Below are 19656 nucleotides of genomic sequence, written 5' to 3'. Positions count from 1 at the left end.
GTTTCACTGCACTTTCCCTTGGAAAAGTAGGCTTACACTTTCTGGTGCCATTTTTTAAAGTCCTGTGGGTATTACTTTCTCTAGAATATGTTATTTTACCTGATAGTTCACAAGGTGGGTCTTTGCAGGGGTTATTTTAGAAATGAGAGATTTCATGATCTGTCATTTTTGAAAGTTTTATGTAATAAACTTGCATTTATAATATACACAAAGTTGGAATAAAAACCTAACAGAGCAAAATGTGAATGATAACAGTCATAATTTGTGTACTGAACCTTTGATCAATTTTAATCTCTAACTTTACCTGATGATGTTAATTGTATTACTCTTAAAAACACATTGATCCATCACCAGTCAATAATGTTCAGGTAATAAAACATGTATTAATATGTCTTTGGTCAATGATGTGCTAAATATTGGATCTTCTTGGTCTATGCCTCATTTTTCCAACATCTTGAATCATCTTTACTAACATTACTCTGAATTATTTTTGGAGTAGATACCCTATCTCCACTTCACTTAGTTTTTCTGGAGTGTTATCTTGTTCTTTTGTCTGGAATGTATTCCTCTGCCATCTCATTTGTCTTTCTGTTTTAGCAGTCCCAAAGCCTGCAGAATTATATTTCCTCTGGTTCTGGGTGTCTGCCCCTAGTGGGTAAGGTTGTTCTAAGGTCATTGTGAATGCTTCTTGGTGGAAGGGACTAGTGCCTACCCACTGGTGGATAGAACTGAGTCTTGTCCTTCTGGTGGGCAGGGGTGTGTCTGGAGTTAGCTGTGAGCTCAGGAAGACTTTAGGGAGCTATGTCTGCTGATCTGTGGCGCTGTGTTCTTGCCCTGTTGGTGTTTTGGCCTAACATATCCCAGCACTGGAGCCTAAGGTCTGTTGGGTGGGACCAGGCCTGGCCTCAAAATGGCAACCTCCAGGACAATCTCTAGCTCACTCCAATGAGTACTCCCCCAGTACCTCTACCATCAGTGTGCTTGTCCCTGTAGTGAGCCAAAGTATACCCTGCCTCTTCAGGGGACCTTCCAAGAAAAGTGAGAAGGTCTGGCATCAGCTCATATGACAGTGCTTTTTCCCCTGGGTTCTAGTGCCCAGAAGACCCTGTGTGCATCCTTCAAGAGTGAAGTCTCTGTTTCCCCCAGTCTAATGGAGCTCCTGCACTCAAGCCCCACTAGCTTTCAAAGTCAATGCTCTGGGGACTCTTCCTTCTGATGCCAGACCCCAAGACTGGGGAGCTTAACCTAGGGTTCAGAAGTCTCACTCCTGTGAGCAAACCTCTGAGATACAATTTTCCTGTTTGTGAGTCACCCACCTGGCATGTATAAGACCTGATGTAACATGAATGTGCCCCCTCCTACCATCTCATTATGGCATCTTCTTTTTATCAGTAGGTGCCCAGTCTTTTTTGTTGATGATTATTCAGCTGTTAGTTGTGATTTTGGTGTTTTCATGACAGTAGGTGAGCTCAGGTCCTTCTTCTCTGCCACCTTGCCCTAGAAACTTGAATGCATTTTTATAAATCAGTGTAAATTATTTAGCAGTGATCTTTTGGTTTATGTTAACAAATCTTCTGTTTTTCTCCAATTAGAGTAAACGTCTTTCATACTCTGATAATATTTGTTTGTTTAAAGTCTTAAATGGACAAATCCATTGATGGAGTCAAACTCAAAAGTGAGTTAGAGGGTTATACCACAATTAGAGAAAAAGTGTATATAGTCTTTCTAAACAAATCTTGGCCTTTTTTTTTTTTCAGTTTAGAAACATACATGACAAAGAGGAAGTTTGCTGAAAAATAATTTTTTTAAAAAAACTGGCAAATCTTGCAATATTTGAAGGACACTAAAGTTTCTTTATCACTTGAAGAAAGCATACTATTACCCATTTGTGCAGAATATATGAAGTATCAAAGAAATAATTATTGAGCATCTCTTAAACGGAAATTGAACAATTTGGTAGTAGGAGGAAAGAGACATTATAAGATGATGGTGAGGGAAGCAGTGAATGATCCCAAATCATTCCTAGCCCTGCCTTAATTTTTCCTGAGTCCCCACCTGGTATATCCCAAACTCATCAAACTTGCTTCAAACACACTTGTCCAATAAGGAACACTATTATTTCATCTATAAAAAGAGTATGAAAATGCTTATTTCTTCTACTTTAGCAGTATTACAGGCAGTTCAGAAATTCAAAATTAATATACATTAAAAAATCTTAAGTGAAAAAACAAAGAGGGCTAACTTGCAAAATGAAAACTCAGTATTGGCAAATAAAAAAACAATAAGGAACTGTTTAAACTGGTGGCGTGAAAAGATTCCCCCAAATGCTTAATCTATATGCCTATATTAGTGAATTGCATCACTCTCTATCATGATGTTCAAGACAGGAATGGGGGAATCCTAGATTCTATTCTCTCCCTCACTTTCTATTAATAAATTATTTTCACCTACACACTGCTCATCAGTTAGGCATGGTTTAAATCTTTCTGAACCCATCCTTTCTTCTACATTTCCACTGTTATTTCTGAGTGTGTTCAAGTGAAAGTTTCAAGTTCCCATCATGCCTCATCTAACCTAAAGCGATAGCATGCTTCCAGTCTCATTTTCTCGTCCAACTCACTCTTCTTGCTGGTATACTGCCAGAGTGAACTTTCTAAAGGACAAATCTGACCTTGTTTCCCTTACACTGAAATTCTTCAGGAGTCTCTCTACCGCTTTGAGATTAAAATAAACACGTTTTTAACTTGCCCTCAAGGTCCTTCACAGTGTTTGTCCTTTCTAGTTCTCCAGTGATTCCCAATTCACTACTCATTTATAAATATTTATATTGGGTGAGTTTTTATAGAAGTCTCATATGAGGCATATGAGAACAGAACACAGAAGGTGGTCAGGAAGCTTCATAGAAGAAGTTCCCTGGGGTGAGGAGGATTAGATGCTTCCCAAACAGGTGATGGAAAGATGAGCATTCCTAGAGAAGGAGGGAAGGGAAGATGCTCATGCATATGGGCAGGGACAGATGCATGAGTTGCAAGGCCTGGTGAGTACAAGACATGATTCAGGAGAGTGAGGCTGATGGGTAAAATCCCAAAAATATTTGCAGCCCAATCGAATTTGAAATATGAAGAGGTTATCAATAATCTGCTAAAAATACTGCAGGCTAGTTAAAAGAAGAGGCATAAAAAACCACAAGAGTTAGCAAAGTCTTCTCTGAAAATAAATCACTTCATAAATCACTTTATGGTTGATCATAATATTAAGATTGTTCATTTTAAAAATCATGACATTCAGACAATGGAATATTATTCAGTTCTAAAAATAAATGAGCTACCAAGCCATGTAAAGGCATGGAGGAATCTTAAAGGCATAATTACTAAGTGAAAAAAAGCCAATCTGGAAAGGCTACATACTGTATGATTCCAACTATGACATTCTGAAAAAGGCAAAACCATGGAGACCATAAAAACATCAGTGGTCTTTTGTGGCATGAGGGGAAGGAATGAATAGGTGGAGTATAGAGGATTTTTAGAGCAGTGAAAATTCTATGATATCAAAATGATGGATACATGTCATTATATATTTGTCCAAACCCATAGGATGTACAACACCAAGACTGAACCTCAGGACAAACTCTGGGCAATTATGATGTCTCACTGTAGGTTCACCAGTTATAACTAACGTACCACTCTGGTGAGTAGCACTGCTAATGGGGGATGCTATGCATGTGTGGGGACAGGGGGTATATGATACAGGAGGTATCTCTGTACCTCCCTTTCAGTTTTTATGAACATAAAAGTGTATTAAAAATAATGTCTTTAAAAACAAAAAATAACAATATGAGAAATTATCACAGGTGCCAAAGTGACGTTTCAAAAACATAAGTCAGATCATACTGCTTCCTTGTTTACAAACCTCTGTGGCTTCTCAGGGCATTTGGAAGAAAATTTAGAATTCTTACCTTTACCTTCAGATGCCCTAAATATCTGGCTCCAGACTTCTGCTTCAACACTGAGTCCTTCCCTCTCCACCATGCTCATTATGACATGTCAGTCACAGCAACATCTCCTGTTCTCAGCGATGCCCACATTAGTCTTTCCGTAGGGACTCTGCACTTGTTCCTCTCCCCTCCCCATATTTCTCATTATCATGATTTTTGCATCCAGGCTCCTGTTTATCATTTGAATTTTCAGCTCAGTTGGCATCCTCTCATAATTATCTTAATTCTATGTGTGCTTGTTCATTAGCTGTCTCTCACACTAAAATATAAATTCCTTGTGAAGAGAGACCTTTTCAGCTTTGTTGAGAAGGTACTATGTGCCAGAAAGTCCCCTGGGTACCAGCATTAGAATGCCAAACAAATACATGTGGAAGAAATGAGAGACAAGCAGAGGTAACTCTTTTACAAAAAAAAGAAAAATAGGTATTAAAGTATCTGTTACCTTACACTTAAATGTATTTATACACAACATTATATTTATGTACATATATTTGTGGTGGCCCCTTTTGTAATGAACTAGCCCCCAAATGGGAAAATAATTAAACAAAACAGCTACCAAATAAGTAAAACATGATAAACCCTCAAAAGGAAACAAATGAGATAAATATAGGTAGCCCCACATGTGAAATATTTAACGTATGTAGTTTGCCTTTTTTTTTTTTTTTTTTTCCTGCAAGCCAAACAGTCCTAAGGAGAATAAAATGAGGTGCCGGAAGAGCTCATCCTTGATCCCATCTGGAGAGCTAGTACAAAGACAGACTTAGAAGAAAGGGGACGAAAACACGCTGGGGTCACAGAAGGAAACTGAGTTGAAAGGAGGGAAAAAATCTGCATTCCAAGTCATTTGGAACAGAGAAGGAAGGGAGACATTATCTGAAGACTGTGTTCACCAGAGGCAAACAGTCTGAAAAAGAAATCGACATCTGTGAAAGTCTGGTGCGCCTCAGATCTGAGAGGGCAGATGAAGATTGTTTATGTAGCACAAGAAGGTGTTGGAAGAAGGAAGGAACAAGCTCACATGGAAACATATGCTCTCCGAAGCTACTTGAAAAATAAAGCATGCAGCGGAGAGAGAAACATCTGTGTTGCACACGGGCAGACCACCAGTAGTGAAGCAGGCTTGAGGTAGAAGGGAAAGGCATACACAAACAAGATCGGACATTATGTCTTGTCAAAATGACATGTAAAGGCCCTGGGTCTGCATCTCATTCTCCGGTGAGTTAATGGGAACTCAGCCATCGGGGAAATCAAGGATGAGTAAACTAGCTGCTTCGGTGTTTTCACAATTTTGCAGAAATGACAAAGCATTCACAAGTTTTTCCAAGGCTACTTTTTTCCCTGCTTGCAGGAAGTGGAAACCTTTAGAATACAGTTTATTTTTTTTCTTCGAGAAACATTAGAGCTTTTATTCTAAATCTACTGCAGCAATAGAAGCAGCTGGATTTCTCATTCTTTGACCACAGATTTTCAGCACATAATAGCCTTAGAAAGCATTGCTTCACATTAATGATTGTAGGAATTTGTGTGAAACATTAAACAGATTATATTTAAGAACATTAAGAATTTTAAAATCTGCAATATTCATCTTAAGAATGTATCAAAATTTTAAAGCTATATACTTAATTACCAAAATGAGTTATAATATTTCATAATTTGCTAAAATATAAAAATAAATTTTAAAATCTTTGCTATCCTCTCCATACTAACTTTTATTTGGTATAATGAAAAGTTAAAAATTAGAAATTAAAACAATCTAGATTACATAGAACTTAAACTAGAATTTTTTTCATGTTTGTTAAATCATGTATACCTATCTATGTATAAGTTTATATAAAACATATAGCCATATTCATTTTACATGGATATAAACATGGCATGAGTTTATATACAGATACAGTCTTTAATTATAAACACCAATTTATTTCTAAACAGTAAGCTTGCAGATGAATGATGATACCAAAAGTAGCAAAGGCAAATAAAAAAAAACAAACTTAAGCCTGTGGTATCTGATATCCACTATGGGGTTCTTGAAACTATATAGAAAATTTGCATTAAATGTGTAGAAAACAAAAATGATTAAGGTAAGAAAACTATTAAAATTATAGAAACATATTTTGCAGTATTTTGATGGCCTAAGCATATTCAACAATCACAAAAGAGTGTGTGATAAACATAAAAGCATAGAGTAACTTTAGAGTAAATGTTGGATAAATATAGAATAAGTGTGATTGCAAAAATGAAACTGAAAAAAGAATTTTAGTCTACAGTTTAGAGATAATACGTCAGGTCCAGGTAGAATAACAAATGTTAAATCAGTGATGTTTCGCTTTTGCAAAATCTTGGAATACTTTGTGTTCCTCTCCCTAAACAAATGCCTACCACCCAGTCACAATGAGGCTGTTCTGCATGTAATTCACATATCTTTTCCTACTCTTCTCTCTCCCACAGTATTATTATCACTGTGTACTTCCTCCAGTGCTCCTTTATTTCTGCTCTTGAAGGAACTATGACCCAACATTTATTAAGAATTCATTAAGTGCTCACTTTTTAGTGTATTATCTTATTTAATTCTTACAACAACTCTATACTTTTTTAGTATTCCTATTTTTAAAGACATGAGAAAACACACTCAAATTTAGAAATGGTATAAAATGCTGAATTAAGATAAAGATATTACTCAAAAACTAAGTCATTTCTCATATTCTATATAATGGCATTATGCCATGACTCTTCATTATCATTGTTAATTGTCAACCATTTTAAAGGGAGAGACTTTTTCATCTCTCTGATTATCTGAACAACACGTAGTTAAGTTATATAAATTTCTAAAATATAGAGTAACATCACATGCCATGATGTTGAAGGCAAGAAGTAATTGTCACTTTATAGCTGAATCACTCAGAGAGAAAAACCATTAACATTTTCAATTGATATGTTTTAGCTTTGAGTGTCTCTTCTATCATGTCTAGACAAAAAACTAACACATTTGAAAAATTCCATGCAGCACGATAGTCCTTTGAGAAGCATTTTCATTAGATCTTTTCTAAAGTTCCAATGGCTGATTCCATTTAATGAAGAGCCTTCCATCAGCCAGAAACCAAATTCTAATGTTCAAGGAAAATCAAAGAATGGCTTCCAGAATGGCAGAGTGAGAACCTCTGTGAACCACTCAGTCTCTTACAAAAATGACAAAATTACTGACACAACAACTAAAAGTAACCATTTCTAGACTCTATTCACCAAAGCTAAGAGCTGTATTGTAAGGCTTGAAATCCCATGTGCTGCTGCTGTAATATCTTTGAGCCTGATGAGTCCTCCAAGGACTAGCCAGGACTTCCTCTGCCCTTAACAGATATGCTTCTCACTATCCCAACCAAGAAGGCTCCCTGCCCAGGTAATTGGCTTCACCACTTTGCCAGCCAGCAAAATTATTCAAACAAGTCACAACCTCCTGAGACAACAACACCCCACTCTCCTGTTACTACAAAACCTATTTCCCACAGTCTTTTGTCTCACTCTTTCCAGGTGCAACCTCTGTGCACGGCATGTGGTGTCCTCTTCCCACAAGGTGTGTGTATATTTGACTAATATACTGCTGATAGTCTCACCTGTTCAACGTCAAATACCCTGCATGCAGCCGGTTTCTGCTACTTAGGTTAATGGAATCCTCCTTCATCCATGCTATGAATAGGATGATCAGAACAAGAACAAAGTCATCTGTACAAGAGAAACTGTTGAATATCTCTAGATAGTGGGGTCAATTGTATTTTAAGTTGGCACAGTTCCCATCTCTGCTCCCCATACCCATGAAAGGCTAACAGTCTTGCAGCCAGTAGACAGGACTGTATTCTTCTGAAGCTCCATAAGAAACACCATCTGCAAAACACAGTCAATAAAATGTCCGAACATGCAGTTTCATGAAAAATCTCTATTACTGACATAATTAAATTAAAAAAAAAAAAAGCTTTAATAAGATTTCAACCAAAGGTGGAAAAGGTGGAAGCCAAAGGTGGAAAAGAGGGGTACTACCCCCAGGTCATTACTGAAACAACTCCAATCTGCTAGCTACACTGCATCTGGAAAAAGCCTGACCAGGAATTTAAAAGGAAATCTTAGATAATGAAATGGCTACAGGGAAATCTGAAAAGCTCCAACATATCTCTGGACATCTAAAATACTGCAAAAGCATGCACACAGCTCATGAAAGACTTGGTTAAGAAGAAAGCTAGTTTAATTTTTGACTGAACCTGAGGCCCTTAGCAAGCAGGAAATGAAAGCTAAGGCTATCTTATAAATGACCTGAAATTTGAAAGCATGTCTTCTTACACAGATCCCCTTGGCAAAGGTAGAATATATATAAACAATGTATTAAAGGATATTTTCTCATCAAAACTTGGACTGGCTGACCACTTAATTATACTGAGTCAGAGGTGACTCATAAGACGGCAGGTTTAAAATAGAATTATTTTAAATTTAAAACGTTATTTTAAATTTTTGAGTTGAAAAATTCCAGAGAATTCAACAGTTACATACTATAGAAATAAAGAATCTATAGAATTAGTTCAAGTAAGTCTTTGAACAAATATACAGCAATAAGAAAAACAATGAAATTCCAACAACCCTGAAATCTGAGCAGTGGGGTAAGACTTGATACCAAAGTTGTTACAATGCATTTTCTAAAATGTCCAATTTTCAACAACAACAAAAAAATTGAGATATGGAAAAAGAAAAGAAATGTGTCACATAAAAAGGCAAAAAGGAGTTATAAAATAATATCTCTGAGGGTCCTCAGCTTTTATATTTAGTTCATAAAAGTTCTAAATAATCTATTAAAAACGTTTAAAGAGCTAAAAGAAATCACATCTAAAGAAATAAAGAGTAATATGACAATGGCATCTCACCAAAATTTTTAAAAAAAGAACCAAATAGAAATAGGTTTGCAACTGAAAGTTACAATAACTGAAAAAAAAATTATTAGAGGGAATCAGAAACAGATTCAAGCTAACAGAAGAAAAACTCATCAAATGTCACAGTTCAAGAGAGATTATCCAGTCTGGGGAGCAGAGAATGAAATAAATGAACAGGTCCACAGAGACTTGTAAACAGGAACAAGAAAGCAACATACACGGAATGGGAATTTCATGAAGAGAAGAGAGAAAGAAAGAAAGAAAAGATATTTGAAGAAATATTGGTCAAGAATGTCGCAAATTTCATGAAAAATACTAGTCTGCTCATCTAAGAATGTCAGTGAACTTCAGATAAAATAAATTTAAATATCATCATACCTAGAAATATCATAGGCCAATAGAGAAGAGTCAAAGATGAAGAGAAAATCTTCAAAGCAACAAAACAAAAGCTACTTATATACTATACAAACACTTCTGAATAAGATGTAAAAGCTGACTTTTATCAGAAAATGTGGAGTCAAAAAGCAGTGCAACAAAATATGCAAATTGTTGAAAAAAAAGTCTGCAGAATTCTCAGAAAAGCTCGTGTATTTTAGGGTGCTCCTAGATATATGTTTGTACATGTTCTGTCTTCCTGATGGGCTCATCATTTTATCATTATAAAACGTCTCTTTTTCTCTAGAATCAATTTGCCTTAAAGTCTATTTTGTCTGTTATTGATATAGCCTCCTAAGCTACAAACATACAAAATCTATATATGGCAAAACTATCCTTCAAGAAATGAAGGGTAAAATTGAGATATTGCTAGGGAGGAACCCCAAGAGAACCTGCCTGTAGTGATTCTAGCCTACAATAATTACTGAGAGAGTTCTTCCATCCAAAATGAAAGGACACTAGACAGTGACATGAATCCACATGAAGAGTTAAAGAGCATCAGTAAACATAACTACATAATATAAAAGAATGTCTTTTTGTAAGATTTATTTCTATTTTATTCAAAGTAAAATGCATAAAGTAATAATTATAATCTTTGATAGACATAAAAAATGTAATTTGACAATTACAAAACAAAGAAGATTGAGAACAGATCTTATTAGAAGAAAATATAAATGTATGCTATTGAAATTAAGTTGGTATCAATATAAAGTGGATTAAGATAGCAATTATATTGCCCAGGAAACTTAAAAACCAAAAATGTACTCAAGAATATAATTAAGAAAATTAAAATGGATGCTGAAAAATGTTTAATGCAAAAGAAAGCAGAAATGGGGGAACAGAGGAAAAATAACAAAAGATTCTTAACATCACTCAAAGAAATGGAAATCAAAACCACACTGAGATATCAGCACACACCTGTCAGAAGTACTATTATCCAAAAAAAAAAAATAGCAAATGTTCGCAAAGATGTGGAGAAAAGTGAATCTTTGTACACTGTGAATGGGACTGTAAATTGTGGCAGCCATTGTGTAAAATAGTACAGAGGTTTCTCACAAAATAAAAGAATTACCAAATGACAAAGCAATTCCACTCCTAGTTACATATACCCCAAAAGAATCCACTAATTTGAAAGGATACATGCACCTCAGTGTTCAGAGGTGCATTATTTACAGTTACCAAGCTATGGAAGCAACCTAAGTATCAATCTACGCATGCAGGCTAAGTCGCTTCAGTTGTGTCCGACTCTGTGCAACCCCATGGCAGCAGCCCACCAGGCTCCTCTGTCCACGGGATTCTCCGGGCAAGAGTACTGGAGTGGGTTGCCATTTCCGTCGCCATCAATCAATAGATGAATGGATAAAAATGATGTCATGTATGTATTATACACACATAAGGGAAAACTACCCAGCCATAAAAAAATGAGAATTTGCAGGAACCAGGATGGACTTGCAGTCATTAAGTTAAAATGAAACAAATCAGAGAAAGACAAATACCATATGATGCCACTTATGCATACAATCTAAAAATAACTAGTGTATAAAACAAACCCCAAAAAAGGCAGACTCACAGATATATAGAATAAACTAGTGGTTACCAGAGGGCAGACAAAGAAGGGGAGGGGCAATACAGGGCAAATAGGAGATTAAGAGACACAAACTATTAGGTATAAATAAAATAAGCTACAAGGATATATGTCCAATGGGGGAATATATTTAATACTTTATAAAATGAGTATAAGAACCCTTAAAAATTGTGAATCACTATATTGCACACCTGTAACATATAATATTGAATGACTCTACTTCGATAAACCAAAAGACATAAGACATAGAAAACAAATAGCATAACAGCAAATGAAATTCCTGTTTTATTCAAACTTAAATTTAAATGGATAAGTTACTCCAATTAAAAGGTAGAGACTAGAAGATAGATTTTTTAAAATTACCTCATTTATTATTTACAATAGATATGCTAAATTCCAAGGTACAAAAAGATTGAAAGGAAATGTGGGAAATTATAAAGACACTAAACAATAGAAAGCATAGGGTGCTATTTGCAGCAACATGGATGGACCTAGAGATTATTGTCATAGTAAGTTAAGTAGCCCAGACCAACCCAGACAGCATATTCAAAAGCAGAGACATTACTTTGCCAACAAAGGTCTGTCTAGTCAAGGCTATGGCTTTTCCAGTGGTCATGTATGGATGTGACAGTTGGACTTTAAAGAAAGCTGAGAGCCGAAGAACTGATGCTTTTCAACTGTGGTGTTGGAGAAGACTCTTGAGAGTCCCTCGGACTGCAAGGAGATCCAACCAGTCCATCCTAAAGGAGATCAGTCCTGGGTGTTCATTGGAAGGACTGATGTTGAAGTTGAAACTCCAATACTTTGGCCACCTGATGCAAAGAGCTGACTCATTTGAAAAGACCCTGATTGCTGGGAAAGATTGAGGGCAGGAGGAGAAGGGGACGACAGAGGATGAGATGGTTGGATGGCATCATCAACTCAATGGACATGGGTTTGGGTATACTCCAGGAGTTGGTAATGGACAGAGAGGCCTGGCATGCTGCAGTCCATGGGGTTGCAAAGAGTCGGACACGACTGAGCAACTGAACTGAACTGAAGTTAAGGAAACCAGAGAGAGATAAATATTATATATCACTAATACATGCAATCCAAAAAAAAGGAAATACCAATAAACTTATTTCCAAAACAGAGACTCACAGACATAGAAAACAAAATTATCAAATGATAAAGGGGTGGGGAGAAGGACAAATCAGTGGTTGAGATTAACATATACATACTACTGTATATAAAACCGATAAACGATGAGAACTTACTATATAGCACAAGAAACTGTACTCAGTATTTTGTAACAACCTAAAGGGAAGAGAATATGAAAGATATAATATGTGAAAAATCTATCTAAGATATAGATATATTGATATATATGAAGTGCTATGCTATATACTTGAAACTAATGGGCTTCCCAGGTGGCATAATGGTAAAGAATAGCAAAGAGAGATGAGAAAGCCTTCCTAAGTGAACAATGTGAAGAAATAGAGGAAAACAATACGATGGGAAAGACTAGAGATCTCCTCAAGAAAATTAGAGATACCAAGGGAAAATTTCATGCAAATGTAGCTACAATAAAGGACAGAAATGGTATGGACCTAACAAAAGCAGAACATATTAAGAAGAGGTGGCTAGAGTACATAGAAGAACTATACAAAATAACCTAGATAACCATGATGACCCAGATAACCACGATGGTTGTGATCACTCACCGACAGCCAGACATCTTGAAGTGAGAAGTCAAGTGGGTCTTAGGAAGCATCACTATGAACAAAGTTAGCAGAGGTGATGGAATTCCAGCTGAGCTATTTCAAATCCTAAAAGATGATGCTGTGAAAGTGCTGCAGTCAATAGGCCAGCAAATTTGGAAAATTGTGTAGTGGCCCCAGAACTGGAAAAGTTCATATTTTATTCCAATCCCAAAGAAGGGTAATGTCAAAGAACGTTCAATCTCACAACTACATTGATTTCACATGCTACCAAAGAAATGTTCAAAATTCTCTAAGTGATGCTTTAGTAGTACATGAATCAAGAAGTTCCAGATGTTCACGTTGGACTTAGAAAAGGCAGAGGAACAAGAGATCAAATTGACAACGTAAGTTGTATCATAGAAAACACAAGATAATTCCAGAAAAACATTTACTTCTGCTTCATTGACTAGGCTAAAGTCTTTCACTGTGTGGATGACAACAGACTGTGACAAATTTTAAAGAGATGGGAATATCAGACCACCTGACCTGCCTCCTGAGAAATCTGTATGTTGGTCAAGAAGCAACAGTTAAAACTGGACATGGAGCAAAGGGCTGGTCCCAAATTGGGAAAGGAGTACCTCAGGGCTGTATATTATTACTCTGATTATTTAACTTATATGCAGAGTACATCATGCGAAATACCAGGCTGGATGAAGCACAAGCTGGAATCAAGATTGCCAGGAGAAATATCAATAACCCCAGATATGCAGATGATACCACCCTTATGGCAGAAAGTGAAGAGGAACTAAAGAGCCTCTAAATGAACATGAAAGAGGGAGTAAAAAAGCTGGCTTAAAACTCAACGTTCAAAAAACTAAGATCTTGGCATCCAGTCCCATCACTTCATGGCAAAAAGATGGGGAAACAATGGAAACAGTGACAGACTTTATTTTCTTAGGCTCCAAAATCACTGCAGAGGGTGACTCCAGCCATGAAATTAAAAGACATTTACTCCTTGGAAGGAAAGGTATGACCAACCTAGATAGCATATTGAAAAGCAGAGACATTACTTTGCTCACAAAGTTCCATATAGTCAAAGCTATGGTTTTTCCAGCAGTCAAGTGTGGATGTATGAGTTGGACTATAAAGAAAGCTGAGCACTGAAGAACTGATACTTTTGAACTATGGTGTTGGAGAAGACTCTTGAGAGTCCCTTGGACTGCAAGGAGATCAAACTGGTCAATCCTAAAGGAAATCAGTCCTGAATATTCATTGGAAGGACTGATGTTGAAACTGAAGCTTCAATACTTTGGCCATCTGATGTGAAGAACTGACTCACTGGAAAAGACTCTCATGCTGGGAAAGATTGAAGGCAGGAGGAGAAGGGGAAAACAGAGGATGAAATCGTTGGATGGGATCACTGACTCAATAGACATGAGTTTGAGTAGGATCCAGGAGTTGTTGATGGACAGAGAAGCCTTGCTGTGCTGCATTCCATGGGGTCACAAAGAGTCTGACATGACTAAGCAACTGAACTGAACTGAACATCACTGCAGATGGTGACTGCAGCTATGAAATTAAAAAGATCTGCTCCTTGGAAGAAAAGTGATGACAAACCTAGATAGCATATTAAAAAGCAGAGACATTACGTTGCTGACAAAGGTCCATCTAGTCAAAGATATGATTTTTCCAGTGGTTGTGTATGGATGTGATAATTGGACCATAAAGAAGGCTGAGCACTGAAGAATTGATGCTTTTGAACTGTGGTTTTGGAAAAGACTCTTGAGAGTCCCTTGGACTGCAAGGAGATCAAACCGGTCAATCCTAAAGAAAATCAATCCTAAAAATTCATTGGAAGGACTGATATTGAAGCTGAAGCTCCAATATTTTGGCCCCCTGATGCAAAATGCCAAATCATTATAGAAGACCCTGATGCTGGGAAAGATTAAAGGTGGGAGGAGAAGGGGATCACAGATGAGATATTTTCATGGCATCACTGATTCAATGGACATGAGTTTGAGCAAACTCCTGGAGATGGTGAAGAATGGGGACGCCTGGCATGCTGCAATTCATGGGGTCACAAAGAGTTGGACATGACTTAATGACTGAACAACAAAGATTCATGCACTTTTTCACACCAAAAACCAAGCATTTTTGACACATCCTCTTCCTTACCTTTGACATCAAATCATCAGTGAATCTCAACATTTATTGTAAATACATTGATTTCTCTCCATTTCCTCTATCCCCACCTTAGTCAAAGCCACTGCCATCTCTTATTAGACAAATCAAACAGACTAGCATACTAATCTCTCTCATTTCCCTCTTTTCTTTCAATTCAGTTTTCACATAACTTCAAGTGCCATATATTTTTCAGTGTTTGTTAGATCATGATTTTGCCCTTAAAGCAACATAAGCCTTTCATTATATTTAAAATAAAATACAGATTCTTGTCCATGGTCTACAAATGTCTGTATTATCTGGGCCTGCCTGATTCTCTAATTTTTCATTCCTAAACTCTTCATTCTCTTGCCACAATGCTTTTTTTTTCTCTTTATCAAGTCCACAAAGCTTTTTTTTTTTTTTTTTTGAATTTGCTTTAAAGCCTACTCTATCTACCTTGAATTTTCCAGGTCTCATCTTAAGTATGTTCTTTCCCATAAAGGACTTCCTTGATCACCCAGTCCAAACCAATCTCTTTATCACTGTCTTTCATTGGGCACAATATATTTTTCTTTATAGGGCTCATCACTTTTTGATTGCACGTATGTTCATCAGTTCAGTTCAGTCGCTCAGTTGTATCCAACTCTTTGCAGCCCCATGGGCTGCAGCACACCAGACTTCCCTGTCCATCACCAACTCCCAGAGTTTACCCAAACCCATGTCCATTGAGTCAGTGATGCCACCCAACCATCTCATCCTCTGTCATCCCTTCTCCTCCTGCCTTCAATCTTTCCCAGCATCAGGGTCTTTTCAAAGGAGTTAGCTCTTCGTATTAGGTGGCCAGGAAGTATTGGGGTTTCAGCTTCGATATCAGTCCTTCCAATGAACACCCAGGACTGATCTCCTTTAGGATGGACTGGTTGGACCTCCTTGCAGGCCAAGGGACTCTCAAGAGTCTTCTCCAACACCACAGTTCAAAAGCATCAATTCTTAGGCACTCAGCTTCATAGCATTACTTAAAAGATTCTGTGAAAACTGAAATAAATCTTTGTCAATATTTTTTGTCTTTTTTTAAACTAATTTAACCCTTGGAAAAATATATGCTGCAAACTTTAACTTGATAATGAGAATAATTACACAAAAAGTGAAATCTTGCCTGTTACTTCTTCAGACTACAGTTACTTTCTGAGAATGCTTTCTCTTCTTAGATGGCTTGAGGAGAGAAGGAAAGATTTATAAATTCTTTAGTTTTAAGTAGCTGCAAAAGTATGTTTTATGGCTAAATTCTGGTTTGATATCTTCTTCTTTAGGATCAAAAATCCTTTTTATCTCTAGTTATTCCATTTCACTCACTGTCAACATACATAATCCTTTGTATTCTAAAATTTTATAAAGGTCATTCAAATATGCTTTAATCAGGCTTTTGACATAAACTCTTTCATGGTCTTCATTAATAACACTGTCCAATGGTATTGTGGTTTATGATTATCTCAGACAAACTTTGAGGCATGTTAAGGAATATGGGGTTAAGAAACACTGAGTGGGTACAACTTCTTAGAATTAAAATGTATAAATATAAAATTGGCTAACATTTTTGATAGTGTTGATAATATTGAGAACACTGTTTTTCAGTTTTCAGAAAAAGAGATTTAAAGCTTTTTGATGTATTTTCTTTCAATAAAATTTTAACAGTATCCTAAATTCCTGCCATTTGGTTATTATGGTAACCTCCCTGGAAAGTCCTTTTCTACTAAAAGTGATTGATCAAATGGAGAAAGTCTGGCTAAAATGGAAGTATGTTACTTTAGTTTCCACTCCTTCAACATTTGGTGCCATTATTGTAACAAATGTTTCTAATGAACTCATAACACTGTGCTCAGAAGTTATCTGTGAGAGATTAATCATGTTACTCAAAATTATTTTGGGAAAGATAGATTCTGATTAATTTTCACTGTCAGTATGCAAAAGGGCATACATTTTTACTTACAGAACTATATACCATTTTTATTGTAGAAGAATTTAGTTTATATCATATAATTTACCACCATAACACAGTCAGTGGTCTGTGCCTTGGACAGAAATTGTCTTTCTATATATGCATCTAGGGGATTCCTTGGTAGCTCAGCTGGTAAAGAATGCACCTGCAGTGCAGGAGACCCCAGTTTGATTCCTAGGTCAAAAAGATCCCCTCGAGAAGGGATGGGCTACCCCCTTTTGGGCTCCCCTAGTGGCTCAGATGGTAAAGAATTCCCCTGCAATTCAGGAGACAACGGTTCGAGCCCTGAGTTGGGAAGATACCCTGGAGGAGAGCATAGCAACTCACTCCAGTATTTTTGCCTGGAGAATCCACATAGACGGAGGGATCTGGGGGGCTACAATTCATGGGGGTCACAAAGAGTTGAATACGACTGAGAGACTAAGCACAGTACAGCATATACATATAGAGATAAATATTGTGTATATACATGTCTTGTGAATTTAAATGATGTTTGGGGAAGAAAGTTTTATTAAAATGAGTAAGTGACTGGAAGCTGAATAATCAGAAATCTATCTTTTAATGATTCTGTTCCTCTGTTCTGTTATTCCTGAGTCCTATGTTTCAATAGCCTCCTTACTAATAAAAACCAGTTGTTTGGACAAAGTTTAATTCCTAAGTGTACTATTTTTCCAAGAAAAACATTAAAATTGGTCTCAAACATGTGCTTACTCATAATGTAAAGATGTCAAGTTAATCTCAGAAAAGAAGATAAAGACCATCCCAACTGCTCCTGGATATGGCTTAGACTTCAGAATTTTCAGATTCTCCTTTACTGGTAGGAAATGACTCATTTTGTTGCCTAGTGGTAACTGTAAAATAGATAGCCAACGGGAATTTGCTGTATAGCTCAGGAAATTCAAACAGGGGCTCTGTATCAATCTAGAGGGATAGGATGGGTGGGAGATTGTGGGAGGTTCAAAAGGGAGGAGATATATGTATACCTATGGCTGATTCATGTTGAGATTTGACAGAAAACAACAAAATTCTGCAAAACAATTATCCTTCAATAAAAAACATTAATTAAAAAAAAAAGGATATCTAGACACCCACTTCACTAGTGTAACAAAGAAATAGAGTTAAAAATAAAAATGTGGAGGAAGAAAAGTCCCTGAAAACCAGCTTTCAAATTTTGAAGAGTCTTCAGAGTTACATTTTTCAAAGTCAGTCAGTCTTTGGAGTTACATATTCCAAGTAGTACAGTACACTACTCTGAAGAGGGTGTCTGAGGCATCGTATTTTGTTATTTTGTGTTACTCTGAGCCTCCATGAAGGCTGATCCTGAGTCACTACTCTTACCCAAATTCTTGTATAGCTGGTATTTCTACATCATTATTTTGAAGAGTTTGAACCATTCTTGTTGCCCTCTTGAACTTTCCTTTGCTCAGTGAAAAAACAGAACATATATATTTGGCATATATGTACAATATTAAGACATTACGCAAACAACTCGCAATTAACCTATCAGAAACTGAGAGCAGGTTGGAAGGGACTCCTGGTAAAGTACAAGATTCATTTTGACAGTGGCAACTCCAGAATTTTATGTAAAGGGTCTAAGTGGTAGTTGTCTAATTTAAATAGAATAGAAGGACTGTCTAGAAGTGGGGTGGGGGGAGCACTCTTTTTATTAGGTTGCGTATTTATTCGGGATGGCATAAATCCAATATGCTTAGCAAGCACTACTTTTAATTTGGATTGTATCTTTATCTGATTAATAGAGGAAAAAGACACAATGAAGGACTCTGATCTTTTCATTGTAGGTAAAGAATCAAGAAGACCAGAGTAGCCCCTGGGCAATTAAGGTAGGCCAAAACTTATGTCCCTTACTTGTTAAATCAGAATAAATATCTATACAGAAATAGTACTAGAATTTGCATGTGATTGAGAATTGGAATCTTAAAGATATTCCTAAGTTTAGCTCTCTCCATCTATAATTATGCTTATAGTGTCACCTATAAATCATATGTAATGGTACTACATAGAAATCACTCATATACCATCATATACTTAACTGTGGTCATTATGCTCAACCTGGTATATTAATATTTTCTTGATCAATAATTTGTTCATCTTGATTACTTGGTATTTAGGACCTGCTATCTGCTTACCTCATCCCCTTTCTTACACATTACGTGTTCTCTGAGTTAAACAGGAAAACTGAAAAAAAAAAGGCTCTGTTGCTTCAAGAGAGATGATTAGTCTAGGCTAGTCTAAAAGGCATTCTGAAAATATTCAAGCTATGCCTTGAACAGAGCGTCATGTTGATTTTTCCCATGTGGAATATAGGCCAAGTTCACATCTGGTGACCCTTAAAGTGCTCTTCTCTGTTTCTAGACCTCTTCCAAGTTTCCTTCCTATACTCTACAGTATATTACTTACTTACAACAATTACTTACAACACAGCCAAGCAGGACTTCTTGATAAGTCCTATAAGTATCTCACCACGCTCTACCTTTGTAAACCTATGTTCCAGAATTTCCTAAATCCAGAATTCTCTTTTTATTATATTATTCCTATGGTCCTTACTATATTATTCATACTGTTCCTCTTGAAATTGTACTTTCAAAGAGCTCTCAAATACCACATTCCTCTGAAGTTTTTTTGCTTTCTCCTCACTGAGACATAATTGGCACATCACTTCCCATATGTGTGCCTTTCTGTTGATATAACACTATATTTCTACTCTGGTTTATAGTTACTTTTTATCATTCAGTTCAGTTCAGTCAGTCGCTCAGTCGTGTCTGACTTTTTGTGACCCCATGAATCACAGCATTCCAGGCCTCCCTGTCCATCATCAACTCCTGGAGTTCACTCAAACTCACGTCCATCGAGTCAGTGATGCCATCCAGCCATCT

General features: G+C 36.6%; 1 long non-coding RNA gene across 1 annotated transcript; it reads left to right on the top strand.

Annotated features, from left to right (window-relative positions):
• The first annotated feature begins 3589 nt into the window (after window positions 1-3589).
• Window positions 3590-18603, top strand: LOC133254735 (uncharacterized). Its single transcript, XR_009738755.1, has 3 exons — window positions 3590-3687; window positions 4672-5209; window positions 18562-18603. It is a non-coding gene; the product is annotated as an uncharacterized LOC133254735 (long non-coding RNA).
• Window positions 18604-19656: the final 1053 nt, after the last annotated feature.

The sequence above is a fragment of the Bos javanicus genome, chromosome 1 (assembly GCF_032452875.1).
Source record: "Bos javanicus breed banteng chromosome 1, ARS-OSU_banteng_1.0, whole genome shotgun sequence".
NCBI classification, from domain to species: domain Eukaryota; kingdom Metazoa; phylum Chordata; class Mammalia; order Artiodactyla; family Bovidae; genus Bos; species Bos javanicus.
This window is presented reverse-complemented; position numbering and strand designations above follow the sequence as displayed.